The sequence below is a fragment of the Carettochelys insculpta genome, chromosome 30, assembly GCF_033958435.1.
Source record: "Carettochelys insculpta isolate YL-2023 chromosome 30, ASM3395843v1, whole genome shotgun sequence".
In the NCBI taxonomy this organism is placed as follows: Eukaryota; Metazoa; Chordata; order Testudines; family Carettochelyidae; genus Carettochelys; species Carettochelys insculpta.
The window spans coordinates 13,764,814-13,780,620 of NC_134166.1; the positions used below are offsets into that span (position 1 = coordinate 13,764,814).

At 57.9% G+C, this 15,807-nt stretch overlaps 1 pseudogene; it reads left to right on the top strand.

Annotated features, from left to right (window-relative positions):
* Window positions 1–1,907: 1,907 nt before the first annotated feature.
* On the top strand, window positions 1,908–2,889 carry LOC142004056 (putative G-protein coupled receptor 33; annotated as a pseudogene).
* Window positions 2,890–15,807: the final 12,918 nt, after the last annotated feature.

Sequence of the window (15,807 nt, forward strand, 5' to 3'; positions counted from 1 at the left end):
GTGTCCGGCCTTCCCCGGGGCTTTGTCAGAGACCAGATGCCAGGGTAGATGGGCCCGTTGAGCTGTGCAAGGGCAGCCGTTTCTTGCTCTGGTCCAGCTGTAGCCACTCGACCCCGCCCCAGAGGCAGGACAAGGACCCCGGTGTTCTGAGAAGGCCCAAGGCTGCCAGGCGACAAGCCCCTTCCAGGGACCGGGGCGTGGCACAGTCTCCTGTGGGTGAGGCGTGGGCCTTTGTGGAACCACTTCAGCTCTTGAGGTTTCCTGTGTGAGCCAGGCTGCGGTTCCTCCTCCGGCTGCCTGTCCCCGGCCCGCTGGGCCTCACATGCGCCCTGCCCCTGCAGGCTGTGCTGGGGACCTGCCTGGCCCAGGAGAGGAGCACCCAGCGGAGAGGGCTCTGGTCGAAGGGCTAGTCTTGCTAGTCTATGAGTCTGTCCAGCTGGACCCCAGCGGGGACCCCAGTGTGTATATCTCATCCAGTCTCCCCCATAAATGCCCCGGGCTCGTGTTTGCCCCAGGCATCTTCTGGGAAAACCACCAGGCGTTTGTCCGACTGCTCTGAAGCCCTCCGGGGGGGGGACCCACAACTGCCCTGGGAAGCCGATTCCAGGGCTTGTCCCCCTGGAGAGTTACGGGGCTCTGAACCTCTGCCCTAAAAGGCACAAGCACCAACTCCAGAGGCGGGACCATGTCGAGCTGGCAGTCGAGAAAGAATTGGTTTTTGAAACTCTTAGCGTGCAGCCATGAAACCCACACATTGAGGGGTGGGTCACTGTGCCATGGGTCACCTAGGCCATACACAGACAGAGAGAGACGGTGCCTTCTCGATGGTCTTAGCTGCAAGCCTGCTGGCTTGTAGCTGAGAATGTAACCGCTCTGGCCCTGAGGTCACAGGTTCGAGTCTACCTTGGGAGCCATTACAGCTACAGAGCAGTATTATTCCGGGAGAGCTATCTTGGAGTAGCTTATTCGGAAATAATGCTGCTACACACCAACCATGTTGCAAACTAGCATGCGGCTCTTTCAAAATAGAGCGTCTGCATGCACGCAGCCTATTTCAAATGTGAGTCATTGGATGTGCTTAGGGCTTATTTCAAAATAGGCTCTGTTCCCTCCCTGTGCAGCTCCTACTCCAAATAGCTCTTTGAAACGGGCACTCTTCCTTGTGGAACGAGATTTGCCCATTTCAAACTGAGCCATCTGCTGGTTTGAAATTCTTGTGCAACAGCCGTTGTGTAGACTCTCGCCAAGTTATTTCAAAACAGCGTTGTGTTGACTCACCCCTGAACTGCTCTTTTTTCAACCAAAGCTCCAGGTTTTTACAGAACCTCCAAGAGGTTTTCACCACAACTGCTGCTTCCTGACTGAGCTGCAGGGATGGTTATTGGCCCTGCCTGGGGCTTTTCCTTGACCGAAAGGCCATGTTCAGAACCTCAGACCTTTGGGCCGCAAACAGTTTTTGAAAACAGAATGTTTTTTAAATTGCCAGAATTGCCGTTGTCCTCTCCACCCGCCAAACCATAGACGGAAACTCACAGTCAGTTTCCAACACCGGCAAAAGGGCAGTCAACTGACATGTGGCATTACATCTTCAAACTTGTGTCCGGCCGGCTCATTCCTCGTCCCAGTCACTCCAGAGGCTGTGTCCTCCTAGGAAGGGAGAGTTACACGTGGGCGCTTATGAAGATGCTAAAGCTGTCCTGGACCCATAACACTCAGTGCCATGGGTCTATCTGGGAGAAGAGAGTTTCACTGGCCATGGCCCAGTTGATCCGAGAATATCCTGGGTATTGGAGTTTGTGGAGAGCTGTGTGGTTCCCAGAGAGGTCCATTCTGCATCCCATTATTTCCCCATCCTCCTCTCCTCGCTCATCCTTTTCAATGCCCCTTCTGTCCTTCCCCAGGGCACCATGGGCCAAGGCAACATGTCCCTCCCACCAACAACAGTGGCAAATTCTACTCAGACCACAGAAACCGTGAAGAGCTCTCACCTGGCCATGGCTGTGTTGCTGTGCCCCATCTCCCTGGTGGGGAACGGGCTGTACCTGTGGGTGCTGGTGATGAAGATGAGGAGGACGGTGACCACGCTCTGGTTCTTCCACCTGATCTCCTGCTGCTTCCTCTTTGCCCTGCTGATCCCCTTCTTTGCCATCTACGTCCTCCTGGGTTTCCACTGGGTCTTCGGCACGGCCATGTGCAAACTCCTCAATGCCTGCATCTCCTTAGGCATGTTCTCCTCCATCTTCCTCCTCACCCTCATCAGCCTGGACTGCTACACCCTCACTCACCACCCCCTCTGGTGCTGGACCCACCGCACTGTGCCCCCGGCTAGGAAGCTGGTTGTGGGCGTGTGTCTGGTCTCCATCGCACTTAGCGCTCCCTAACTGGCTTTCCGGGAGACCCGCGAGGTGGCCGGGGGCAGGATCATCTGCATGAACAATTATGTTCTCTCCGGAGAGGGGAATGGAACAGGGATGCAGGACATGGGGCATCTTTGTGATCCGGTTCCGGCTGCCCTTCTGCACCATTGCAGGATGCTACGGCCAGACTGCGCTCAAGCTGAGGGAAAAGAGGTGGTCACAGAGCAGGAAGCCCTTCAAAGTCACATTGGGTGCGGCGGTGTCACGCTTCCTCTCCTGGCTGCCCTACTGCTTCTGCCAGGGGCTGTTGCTCTTCAACAATGTTCTCGAGATGGACATCATCAGAGTCATTTATGCTTTCGCCTTCTGTGTCAATGCCTGCTTTACCTCCATCCTCTACCTCGTTGTGGGACAGGGGCTCAAGCAGGTGCTCCAGAGGTTCCTGCCAGCTCTGCTCCAGGAGACTTTTGCTGAAGATCCCAGCAGCCAGGATGGTCTCTCTCATGAGAGCTGCAGGGTAGCTGCAGGCTGACCAAAACTGCCCTACCAAGCTACAGGTTCTCTGGCTCCAGGGTCAGGGAGCTTAGAACTCAGGTTCTGGATGAATTGATGGAGCACTTAATGGCTTCTAGCTCTTCCAGCATGTGAAACAGGTTCTAGAAGGCATGCCTTGTTCTAATATGTTGAGTCCCTGATTTCTTGATGCTTTCACAAATATACAAATGGGTTCTAGGTGCATTCACTTCCAGCCCCTGCTGTGATTTCATATGTTCAAAGTTCTCAATGTCTTCCATAACGTTGTGGATTCCAGATATCTCTCCCCTTACACTCCTGATGCAGCCCTGCATGTTCCAGTTCCCGTTGTGTCATGTCACTTCATGAGTTCAGCCCCCCTTGGATCATCAGGTTCTGGGCCACTCCTGCTGTTATCCAATGGGTTATGGGTGCCTGACCTTTTCTTAGAACTGTGCATGTCCTAGATCTCATGATGCTCAGTAACTCGATGGTCCCTAGCTCAGTCTGCAAGAGCATCGATCCTACATCAATCACCATTTAGTAAGCTGACGTGACCCTTTGTGTGCCAGACTCCTCCTTGATTTCATAGGTCCTAGAAACCTCTTCTCCTGAAAACCGTGATATGAACGTGTAGGTTCCAGATTCCTTACCGATTCTAGAACTTCACAGGTGTCAGGTCTTGGGATGCTTTTAAGCCCAGCAACATCCCAGGGGTTCTAAATTTCTCAGTCTGTAATTGGCTGTAGGGTCTAGAAATCTTGGCAATTTTGTAGCCAGAGCCAAAAGCTTCTCAAAATAAAAAAACAATCCAACCTCTTCTTCGTGTCTAGAAGCCTCTGCATCATTGTCTCTCTCTAGAACTGGCAAAAGTCACTTTAGACAACAGCTACAGCTAAGCCCCTCTGTAGCACCAGTTCTGCTTTAAAATCCATGGTTTACACATTGTGGAGTTGCTCAAGGCATTAATGAATCTAGAACACTTAGAAAGGCACGGGTTCTAGATGTTTTTCTGGTCTAGAATTCAGATCCTTATGAAAACCCCACAGCATGCATTCTGCAGTTTTTCTACATTCTTTTGATCAGGGGAAATGGATCAAGCAAGAGGATATTTTTATCTGCTATCATCTCTCTTAAACTGTGATTTATTTCTTTTATTAAATGTGACTGAAAGCAAAATGCCACAGTACCACAGAGGGCACTTTAAGACATGAACTCTCATTGCAGGAAAGGGCATGTTTGCACAGTTCTAGATTACTGCTGTTCGAGATGCCCAAAATTTCTGCTTAGGTACTTGAAGATCACCTCTCTCGCTCTCACTCACACACCCACGCATGGGGCTGATGGACAGCACCAAATCATAAAAGAAAGAAAAATAAAGACACTTTCTTGTGTCCAGCTTTTTAAGAGTCACATTAATTCCTTTCTCACATGGTTCAACACATTACACTATGGTGTTAGGATTCCTGGGTTCTGTTCCCAGCTTTGGGAATGGAGCAGGGCCTAATGGTTAGAGCAGCAGGGGCTCCTCGGTTCTGTCCCCAGTCCTGGAAGCAGAGAGGCATCTGGTGGACATCAAGAAGAGAACCCTAGAGTCCTAGGGCTGGAAGGGACCTCAGGAGGTCTCCAGTTCAGCCCCCTGCTTCAAGCAGGATCAACCCCCACTAAGTCATCCCAGCCAGGACCTTGTCCAGCTGGGACTTAAGAACCTCGAGGGATGGAAAATCCACCACCTCTCTAGGTAACATATTCCAGTGCTTCACCACCCTCCTGGTGAAGCAGTTTTTCCTTATAACCCCCAAGACCTCCCCCAAAAGAGAGCCCAGGAGTCTGGATCCGCAGTTCTGTGATGCACTTTTAAGACACAGTGAGTGAAAAACCTCAGCGAGACAGAGGAACGGATAAGATTAAATGGATTAACTAAATCATTGTATTTGATTACAAAGTTGTGATGGATTTCTGACTAGATTATCGGGATTATATTAAATATCTTGCACCGTATCAGATGGGATATTTGCATTATTTGGAGCCAATGGAGGCGTGAGCTCACTCAGGCGGTGAACCGGGGTAATTTAGAAGGCTGCGGTGGATATTTGCGAGGGTCACATCGCAGTGCAGATCAGACGGGTGGTGGAAATTAGCTGGCTTCCTTTTGGATGCATCGATTCAATTAATGGGATTAAGGGACTTGATGAGATGAAAAGAGACAAATGGAGAAAAAATGAAAAAAACCTCAGCAGCTGTTCGATACCGAGGGAAAAGTAGAAAATTGGAGATGGAGGAGTTGGGTGGGGGACTAGACCCAGCCTGGGAACAGGGTGATGGGTGGGTGGGGGCACAGGGGTGGCTGGGGAGGCGCAGAGCAGGTGGAGGTGGGTGGGGCACAGGGGTGGCTGGGGAGGCGCAGAGCAGGTGGAGGTGGATGGGGCACAGGGATGGCTGGGGAGGCGCAGAGCAGGTGGAGGTGGGGGGGCACAGGGATGGCTGGGGAGGCGCAGAGCAGGTGGAGGTGGGTGGGGGGCACAGGGGTGGCTGGGGAGGCGCAGAGCAGGTGGAGGTGGGTGGGGGGCACAGGGGTGGCTGGGGAGGCGCAGAGCAGGTGGTAGGTGGGGGGGCACAGGGGTGGCTGGGGAGGCGCAGAGCAGGTGGTGGGTGGGGGGGCACAGGGATGGCTGGGGAGGCGCAGAGCAGGTGGTGGGTGGGGGCACAGGGATGGCTGGGGAGGCGCAGAGCAGGTGGTGGGTGGGGGCACAGGGGTGGCTGGGGAGGCGCAGAGCAGGTGGTGGATGGGGGGGGCACAGGGATGGCTGGGGAGACGCAGAGCAGATGGAGGTGGGTGGGGCACAGGGGTGGCTGGGGAGGTGCAGAGCAGGTGGGGGGGCACAGGGATGGCTGGGGAGGCGCAGAGCAGGTGGTGGATGGGGGACACGGATGGCTGGGGAGGCGCAGAGCAGGTGGTGGATCGGGGACACAGGGATGGCTGGGGAGGTTCAGAGCAGGTGGTGGATGGGGGACACGGATGGCTGGGGAGGTGCAGAGCAGGTGGTGGATCGGGGACACAGGGATGGCTGGGGAGGCGCAGAGCAGGTGGTGGATGGGGGACACGGATGGCTGGGGAGGCGCAGAGCAGGTGGTGGATCGGGGACACAGGGATGGCTGGGGAGGTTCAGAGCAGGTGGTGAATGGGGGGACACAGGGATGGCTGGGGAGATACAGAGCAGGTGGAGGTGGATGGGGGGGCACAGGGGTGGCTGGGGAGGCGCAGAGCAGGTGGAGGTGGATGGGGAGGCACAGGGGTGTCTCTGTATGGTGCAGAGTTTAGACCCTGTGGTTTCGTCCATCCATGTGCAGAATAAGCGTTGTTCTGTGCACCGAGGCAGGTGCCAACGTGCACCACCCATGGCAAGAGATTCTGTCAGCTGGGGGGCTTTGTGTTATTGAGTTGTGCAGCAGCTGTTGGCATGGGCTGTGTGTCCAGGGACATTGGTGCAGAGGGGTGGCTCAATGGGGGCGTGTGGCAGTGGGGGTTTTGGGGGGATCCCAGGCTCGGGGGGCAAGGGGCTGCCTGCCCAGAGATCTGACTGAGCCCTTCTTTCTCCGGGCTGAGAGTCCTGCTGCGTTGCCAGAGGTGTGGAAGCAATGTGCTGCACTGCCTCGTTACCAGTAATCCCAGGTGCCACATTCAGACCACAACCCCCGACTACTCTCCCAGAGCCAGGCCGAGAACCCAGGAGTCCTGGCTCCCAGCCTCTCTGCTCTCGCCATTCGCCCCCACTCCCCTCCCAAGGGCAGGACAGACCCCAGGAGTCCTGGCTGCTCTCAGCTCTTGCAGGCCTCTCCACCTGCCCCATTGCTCTTGCTTCCTCGTGGCCGGTTGCACTGGGAAATCGATGGGCCACTTTACAGCCTGGTCAGTTCTCTGCTGGCTTCTGGGCTTCTCTTGACTGATGGCTTGTGCCCCTGAGTGCCAGGGTCAATCAAGGCAGCACGACCCTGACCTCCGCACCCTGCTGTGGGGAGCCAGGCTGCCTGGGTTCTGTCCCAGGCTGTGGGAAGGGTGTGGGGTCTAGTGGTTAGAGGGCAGCAGCCCCTCCAGCTCTCCCCGGCTGTCAGCGTGACCTCCCTGCACGATCAGCTGCAGGTCTCAGTGGGGCCCTGAGTGCTCCTGGAATGCAGCCCGGCCCCGGGGTTGGGGGGGGATTTGTGGGAGCATCTGCGGAGGCTGTGACGGATTCTGCCTGCCAGGCCTGGGAGGGGAGGTAAAAATCAATGAGGCTGCAGCTTCCGCGGTGAGAGAGACAGATGGAGGCGAAAGCTTTGACATGCATCATCCGGGATGCGTCTCAGGTGCACTTAGGCAACCAGGAGGGGATGGTGCAGAAACCAGAGACCCCCTGCCACCCGTGCCTGCTCTAACCACTAGGCCCTGCTCCCCACCCGATGCCAGGGACAGAACCTAAGAGTCCTGCCTCCCAGCTGTGCAAAACACTCGACCCACTCCTCCCAGGGGGCATAATTCTCTGCCTCTGATCCGAGCTCTCCTCTGTGGTGCCTGCCTGCCACCTGCTGAAATCTTGGGAAGAAAAATAATTTAAACCCTGAATTATTAATCCATATTGAACTTGTATTAACTGTCCTGGGCGGGCGGGGGCGGCTGTCGCTCTGGGTCGGGTGTTTATGCAAAGCTGTAATTTTATTGACAGGCTAAATTCTAATGAAGAGGCATTTAGCAAACAGGTTCTTGCATCGATCGCCCCAGATTGACCGGAGTTACTGTCCTAGCGCTGGCCTGTCGGGAATTCTCCACTTTGTCCCACTCTCCTTTGGAGTTGTCCAGAGCAGAGACAGGGGGTTGGCTCCTCCGGACCTGGGACGCGGCCACCTCTGGGGTGCGGCAACTGGGGAGCAGCCGCACATAGACACCACCTGGGACGGCTCATCCGGCACTGAGATGTGGCCACCTCTGGGGCAGAGCAGTTGGGGAGCAGTCACACAGGGATGGTTCTCCAGGCTGAGTTAGATGGCAGTGTAATGAGAGACCCACACGTAACGACCTGGGGGCACGTCATGGCAAGTGCTTCATTTGGAATGGCAGAGCCACCAGACAGACAGACAGACAGACGCAGGGGGCGGCTGGGGACGGATAGATAGATCCATCCCAGATTCTCCCAGTCTCTGCCACGCTGTTTTCCGTGTCTCTCCCTACCCTGCCCCAGACCTTTTCCCCTCCAATAGCCGCATCTATTAAAAACAGATTATTTGGGCCAATCGTCGGCACTGCGCCTGCTAATAAAATAACAACAATAAACCTTTGGCTCTCCCTCCGGCCTTTGCCCAGTGCTGCGCAGCACAGCCAAAAACTGCTGTCCTGCGGGAGAGCATGCCTGTGCTAAGAGTGGAAACTGAGTCAGAGGAGAACTGCCCCCCGCAAAAAGCCGGCCTCCTGCAGCCCGCTTTGCTATCCGCTCAGCCCCACTGCTGGGGCGAGAGCCCAGGTGTCCTGGCTGCCAGTTGTCTAATTCTTTCTCTGCTTCTTTCCCTTCGTTCAGCTATTCCTGGCTGTGCTTTATGTGGTTTCTCCCCCTGGCTGCCCCTCTCGCCCCAGGCCTGGCTCTCTGCTGTGCACGGCTGCAGCCCACTGGCTCTTGTCACAGGGGAGAAGGGGCCGGATGGCAGGGGTGGATCATGCCCTCCAGCGGAGACAGCAGGGCACACACCTGCCCGGTCACCTCTATGCCCCCCCTAAGGATTTCTGCTGTACTCCGGCCGGGATTCCCAGCTCAGAAATGTTGCCCCAACTATATAGATTAGCGGGCCGAGGGGGACAGCATACAGATAAACCTTACCAAAATTATGTTGTTATGGCAACACCGCCAGGCCGCCTCCTCCCTGCGCAGCCAGGGAAATATTGCCCAATACATCATGTGCCCAGGGACCTGACAGCAAGAAAATTGTCCCTAACCAGCTCCTGTCTGGGTGATTTATAAGGTCTTAATCTCCCGGTGACACTCGGGTATTTAACTTCATTTGCCACCGGCCCCCCCATGTGCCTGCCACCCTGGGCCAAGGGAAGGGCCCCCTCCCCTGTGGCTCGAGCCCGGCCCCCGTCTGCCAGGGGTACGCCTGCCCACTGGGAGTCAGGCAGTGGGTCACGGGCCAAGGGCGCTGGTAGTCTGCTCCTGGCTGGCTCAGGGGAGTGGGGCACAGGCCTTTCCCCCAGGGGGGCTGGCCCTGATCCAGCCCCAAGGGAGAGAACTGTCCCCCACACCCCCGGCCGCAGCATGTCCTCCCACTGGGCTCCCCCTTGCCCGCCTTCTCGACCAGTGCTGATAGGAATTAGGTCCTCCGGGGTTTTCTCAAGCACTTCCCCATTCCGCCGTGTGGGAGGGTTAACCCAGCCCAGGCCCGGCCCAGTGCTGAGCAGGACAGAGGGGGGAGTAAAGTGTAACTTACCCTGGCTTGCCCCCTGCTCTGTGTCCCATAGGACTTGGGGGGGCCGCTGGTTAGCGCAGGGGCTAGTGCACCAGGGCTCCTGGGTTCTAGTCCCAGCCCTGCAAGGGAAGTGCAGTCTGGTGGGTTAAAGGGGCTTGGAGTCAGGACTCCTGAGTTCCCTTTCAAGAGCTGAAAGCGTAGCCCCCACAACAGGAATGGGGCCAGTGCCCAATGCAGGTCTATCAGCCATGGCCCAGTGAAGTCAGCGCTGCAGAGGGGCTAGACTGGCTTTGCCGTTCTCCCCTGGAATGTTTCAGAGGCGGGAGGCTGCCCTGGCATGGGGAGAGGTGAAGGGCATTAGAGGGTCAGAGTGGGGAAGCAGCTGGCTGGGGCGGCCAGTCTGGGGAACAGCCTGTGCAAGGGGAAGAGCTGGGGTGTCGGGGCAGGAGGGTAATAGTATCACTGCAGCCCTGCTGGGGTATCTCTGGTAACACTTCGTTGGGGCTGCAGAGAGGGCAGGTTGGTTCAGGGCTGGGAAGGGGATGGGAGACCTCTTGGGGGAAATGTTAGGGTGGCTCAGTAGGGGGTGCAGTGGGCTCAGGGCTGGCAGTGATCCCCCAGCGTGGCACTAGGAGGTGCTGTGCTGCAGGGAACAGGGTGGGGGCTCACCCCTGGGTTGGCTGCAACCCCCCAGGGCAGCAGCAGGGGGCGCTGTGCTGTCTGAGCATCCCGGGGCTGTTCTCCTCTAACCTCCGTCAGGTGGTTTCGATTCGTTTCCCCGTCCATGGCCAAAGGCCCTGGGAACGGATTTTTCACAGTCGTTTGCCAGACAGTTAATGAGCTTTTCCCAGGTGGAGCCATTGGTTGGGAAGGGGACTAAGCAGAGTGAGTGTGTGTGTGTGTGGGAACGTGTGAGATCTCCCTGTCCCCTGGTGTCTGGCTTGTTTGTGTGGGGATGGGCATGCAGAGACACACACACGCGCGTGACACTGTCCCAGGTCAGGGGCTCTTGTGCCAGGCCCCAGGCCCCTTTGCCTTGGGGGCAGGTGGCCAAGGTCCCACACGCACGCAGCTGAAGACAGAGGTGGTGCCAGCCAGGCCAGTGCCTGGCAGGTTGTGGGACCAGACCAGGGGTCAGAGCTCAAAGGCCCTGCAGGGCCACTGCCCGGGGGATGGGAAGGTCACACCCACAGGCACAATAATACAGGGTCAAAGGTCATAGGGGGCAGGCAAAGTGTGGGGTCACAGGTCATGTGGGGAGTGCTCAGTCAGGGGTCACCAGGCAGGCCCTTCCCTTCCAGTGCAACCTCAAAATGGGGGGGCTTAATCTGGGGATGGGGCACCTGGGCTGAAACTCACTGCCCCATCTCAGGGTGGGGGGGCAGCCCTGAAGCCCCCTCATCTCAGCTCTGACCTCTTTCCACACTCCTAATCCTGCTCCCCTCCCAGAGCTGGGGAGAGAACCCAGGCGTTCTGGTTCCCAGCCTCCCCCCCCACCCGCTATAACCACTACACCCTGATGCTCTCAGCCAATTAATACTAATCCCACTGGGGTGCAAATGATTTTATTTAGCTTTTATTTTCCTTTAGAAATTGCCTGGTAATCTGCTTTCTAATCGCTGCAGCGCTCATTATGCAAATGGCATGCAAATGAGGCACGAATCACAGGGAGGTGACAGGGAGTGGGCACATTGAGCCTGGGTGGCGGGGAGGGGACATGTGGGGTCATTTAGTGGGTGAAGACAAGGAGCTGGAGGAAGCGAAGTCCCTGGTGTCCCAAGATTAGATTGATCAGTAGAGGAGGTGTGTGGGGATAGCTAGCTAGCTAGATAGATGGGGATATGCATGCAGGTAAATGGCTCTATCGCAGGTGGACGGCCGAGTCTGGGCGAGGGAGGCAGCTGGCGGATAGATGTTTGCAGGTTTTGTAGCTTCCTCGGCCCCAGGAATCGAGACACATGCCAGGCCTGGGATCAGCGTTTATGGACTCAGCGTCTGCTGGGAACGTTGCCGAGAGCCGAGCTTTCATGCTCCAGGACCAGGGGAGACTTGGAGAAACTCGACTGCTTGTCTTTTCCCAGCATGGTTCCAACACCACTGCTAAATGCCTGTCTGTGTGTCTCGCTTCACACCCGTCCATTGTTACACACCCGCTTCTTTCTCCCCCCACCAGATCTGTTCAGTGAGTGAGAGCAAGGTCTGGGCCTCAGTTTCCCTCCATCCTTTTTCTGTTCATCCTGGGAAATCTCTGAGGCTGGGTCGCTTTTTCTCTATGGCTGGGCAGCGCCCGGCACAACGGGGCCCTGACCATGGCCAGGGTCTGGGCAGCACCTGGCAAGATGTCTGGGCAGCCCCCCGGCACGACGGGGCCCTGATCTCAGCCAGGGTCTGGGCAGCACCTGGCGTGATGTCTGGTCAGCCCCAGGCACAATGGGGCCCTGATCTTGGCTAGGGTCTGGGCATCCGCCAGCGCGATGGGGCCCTGATCTCAGCCAGAGTCTTTGCACTGATCTCATTCCACTCCTGTCCTCCCTGACCTGTCCCCGGCTAGGGCAGTGGAGATCCATGTTTGATATCAAAGGGAGAAGCCAAACCCCCTCCCCGCCTTCCCAGGGAAAGTCCCGCAATCGGCTGCAGATGGCTCATCAATCAGCCTCTGCCGCCGCTTGAATTGCATTTAGGGACCACAGGAGGAAGTTTGGGGCTGGGGATCTGTCGCCTTCAAAACCGAGGACGGACCTCCCCGTGGAGGCAGAATGAAAACAGTGCGTCCGGCAGGGTGTGTGCAGACCCCTCAAGCAGGGTGAAGCCCCACAGCCTGGGCGAGACATACACAGACACACCCACACGCCCAGCAGGGGGCGGCACCCACTCCCGGGCAAAGCCCCGCCCAGTGGGGGTCAAGAATCGGAGGGTTAACTGTGTTAGTCTGGATCTGTAACAGCAACGAAGGGTCGTGTGGCACCTTATTGACTAACAGAAAAGTTTTGAGCATGAGATTTCGTGAGCACAGACTCGCTTCATCAGGTGCTGGTCTTGGAAATCTGCAGGGCCAGGTACCTGGCCCTGCAGATTTCCAAGACCAGCACCTGATGAAGCGAGTTTGTGCTCACACTCAGAACTTTTCTGTTACTCCATATAAGGTGCCACAGGACCCTTCGTTCCAGTGTGGTCAGACACACACAGCAAAGGTCATTCCCTGCAGCCCGGCCAGCAAAGGACTGGCTGGCCCAGCGGTGGCCATGGGCTCTGTCCCCTCCACAGGGAGCCAACCCCCATCGCGTCCTAGGGCGGGGGAGTGGCTGGCTCAGCGGTGGGGGACGGGACAGAGGCCTGTCCCCTCCCCCCAGCTCAGCGGTTCACCGGCCCCATGTGCAAGTGGGGTTTCCCCGGCCTGCCCCGTTCTCAGCAGGGATTGTCCCCGCCGGGGCTGGAGGGGCCGCCCCCTGCGCAGCGGTGCACTTGGGGGGGGCTGCATGGGTCAGGGAGCCCGGGGGGGCTCTGAGTGGGGGGGCGTATCCCCAGCCCTGCCCCCGCCAGGCGGGGCTGCAGCGTGGGGGGGCTATGCAGCCCCGGGGCCCCGATCCACGGCTCCTCCTGCGCCGCGCCCCGGGCCCGATCCCACACGCGTGTGCCCAGCACGTGCCGCGAGCCGCTCAAGCGCCGGGCTGCTGCAGCGGCGAGAGCGGGCGCCGGGCGCCCCCTGCAGTCCAAGGGCCGCTGTGCGCGGAGCCCAAAGCCTGCAGGCTCCCGGCTGTCCGCTGGGGGGCGCTGCCCGGCCGCGCTGCAGTCGCGGACTCTGTGTGTGTGTGTGTGTGTGTTCCCGGTGTGGGTGTGTGTGTTCCCCTGCTCTGTGTGTGCGTGTGTTCCTCTGCTCTGCGTGTTCCCCGGTGTGTGTGTGTGTGTGTGTGTATTTCACTGCTCCCTGTTCTGTGTGTCACTCTTCCCCTATTGTGTGTGTGTGTCACTGTTCCCGTTGTGTGTGTGTGTGTGTGTGAGAGAGAGAGCGAGCGAGCCTGTGCTCCCCTGCTGTGTGTGTCCCTGCTCTGTGTGTGTGTCCCTGCTCCCTGGTGGAGGGCTGCTCTGTGCGTCCCTGTGCAGACGCCTGCACTTCTGTTCCCACCCCCCGTTGCTCCCTGGGGCTTGTCTGGCAGTGTGTGTTTCTGCCCGTGTGCTTGTGCATATTTGTCTGTGTGGATCTGTGGGTCCCCTCAGGTCGTTGCCGCCCTGCGTCTCCTCGTGCCACACTGGGGTGTGGGGGCAGCCGGCACTGCCCGGGGAGCCCCCACCCAGGTGTGGATGGAGATGAGTCTCTGGCTGGATGCGGGAGTTTGCTCTGTGCGGTCCCTGGGGCGGTTTCTCCTCCAGCTGATCGCAGCCAGGGGACTGGAGGGTCGGAAGTTTGGGGCTGCGAGTCGGGCACCTCATGCCCTGAGGAAGCTTCTCTGCCAACTGTGTTGGGCAGCTGGCACAGCGCAGCCCCCGCTGCTGTGAGTGCCCGTCCTCCCCAACACAGCCCCCCACACCCCGCTTTTGGCCGCCCAGCGGGCGCTGGGACAAGGGCTGGAATGGAGACCTCAGGTTTGGGCCTTGCCTTCACCCTCTTCCCTGCCTGCAGGGAGGCAGTGGTGGGATTCTGTGTGACTTAGCCCAGCACCTGTGGATATCACCCCCAGATACACCCCTGAAAGCTCTTCCATCCCGGCTCCCAGCCATGGGCTCTGGCTGTCGCCAGCCTCAAGCAGCCAGACTGTCTCAGTCACACTCAACCACATCTGTCAGTCTGGAAGGTGCCACAGGACTTCTTGTTGTTCTCGAAGATACAGACTAACCCGGCTCCCTCTCTGATACTCACCCACATTTTCACCCCAGCCTCCTGAACGTTTGGGTCTGATGCTGTATTTTCCCCCAGGGAACTGAGAAGCAGCTTAAATTACACAGCTGCCTGGGGGACCTAAGCTGAGGCCCGTTCTGCCAGGCACTGCCCAGACCCAGCCAGAGACAGGCTCTGCCCAGCTGAGACCAGGGCAGGGCCCTGCTGTGCCAGGCACTGCCCAGGCACAGTGCCAATCTCTGGCCCAAACAAACCACAGTCCAACAAAATAAAGATTCTTCTTACCACCTCCCCCGTTTTACTGATGAGGAAACGGGGTCACAGAGAGGTGAAATAGCTGGTCTAAAGCCAGAGGTCCTGAGATTCCCAGGCCCCTGCAGCTCTAACCATTAAACCCCACTCCTCTCCCAGGTCTAGGGCTGGAACCCAGCAGTCCTGGTTCCCAGCCGAGTGGCAGAGGAAGCTGTGAGATCACATGATGTGCCCCTCCTTCCCCAAGCAAAGTCCCGCACTGATTTAAAGAAGAAAACCATTTAGAAGCCAAAACACACCGACAGTCCCTGGGATTTTGGCTCCTAAATCCCTTTTGAAAACTAGGTTTAGGCACCTGAGTCAGGTAGGCCTCCCAACACGGAGCAAGCACCACCTGCAGCCCCGGACAAGCCTGCGCCCGTAGGCAATGGGTGCATCTCATAAGCTGCCCATGCAGAGTGCAGTCCGACTGCAGGGACTGCGGCCCCCATGGTTACAGATTACCAGTCCCTTGCACGTGCAAAGCTATTGGCCACCTACCCATGCCTCCACCTGCCTTCCACGTGCTCGTGCCTCGTGGTGGGCCCTGGGTATATGTTCGGCAGGGAGTGCTTTGCAGGATCCACCACATGCAATCCATGCGCCAATGCATCTCATGCCTTGCAGTCCCGGGGGGGCTGCTTCCTCTCGGCAGAGCCCTCGTTTGCATTTCAGGTGCCAGGACTGCAGTCTTTAGGCACATGCACGGGTTGCGTTTCAGAGCCTGCCCTCCCTGCCCTCAAACGCCCCGTGGGCACAGCAGACCGCGTGCTTCCTGCTGCAGGCATTCGTTTTCCTCTTATCACAAGGTCAACTTCCAACCCTCACGCGGCCGCTCACACAGAAAACACAACACGCGTTGCAAGGCCCCTGTCCACCCCATGCCCCACCTGGAGGCTGGCGCTGCAGGGGCTCTCTCGCAGGCAGATGTTCACCCCTTCCTGGATGCACACACACCTCGCTTGCCAACAGGGAAGCAATGCAGCCCCCGTGCTGGGGAAGCTGTTTTCCCGTCCTTCCTATCCTCGTCCCTCGGACCGAGCCCTTGCTCCCCGTCCACTTGGCTGGCCGCTGCGCTTTAGCCTGGATCCCTCACGTCCTGGCACACCGGCAGATTGTCCCGGGTTCCCTGGGGACCAAAGATGTCGTCACATTCCCCTGTAACGAGACCTCTTTGCGTTTCAGTCTTAATTAGGGATTCACTGACGGCTGACAGCTGTCCGCCCCTGCTCCATCCATCCCCCCGACCCTCACGCCCGTCCGTCAGTTCCCCCACTCCTCCATCTGTCCATCAGACCGTCCCCTCTGCACGCATCCACCCCAGACCCTCCTTCTTCTATCCCTTCCATCGCCACTGTGACAGAAGGATCAACGATGTTG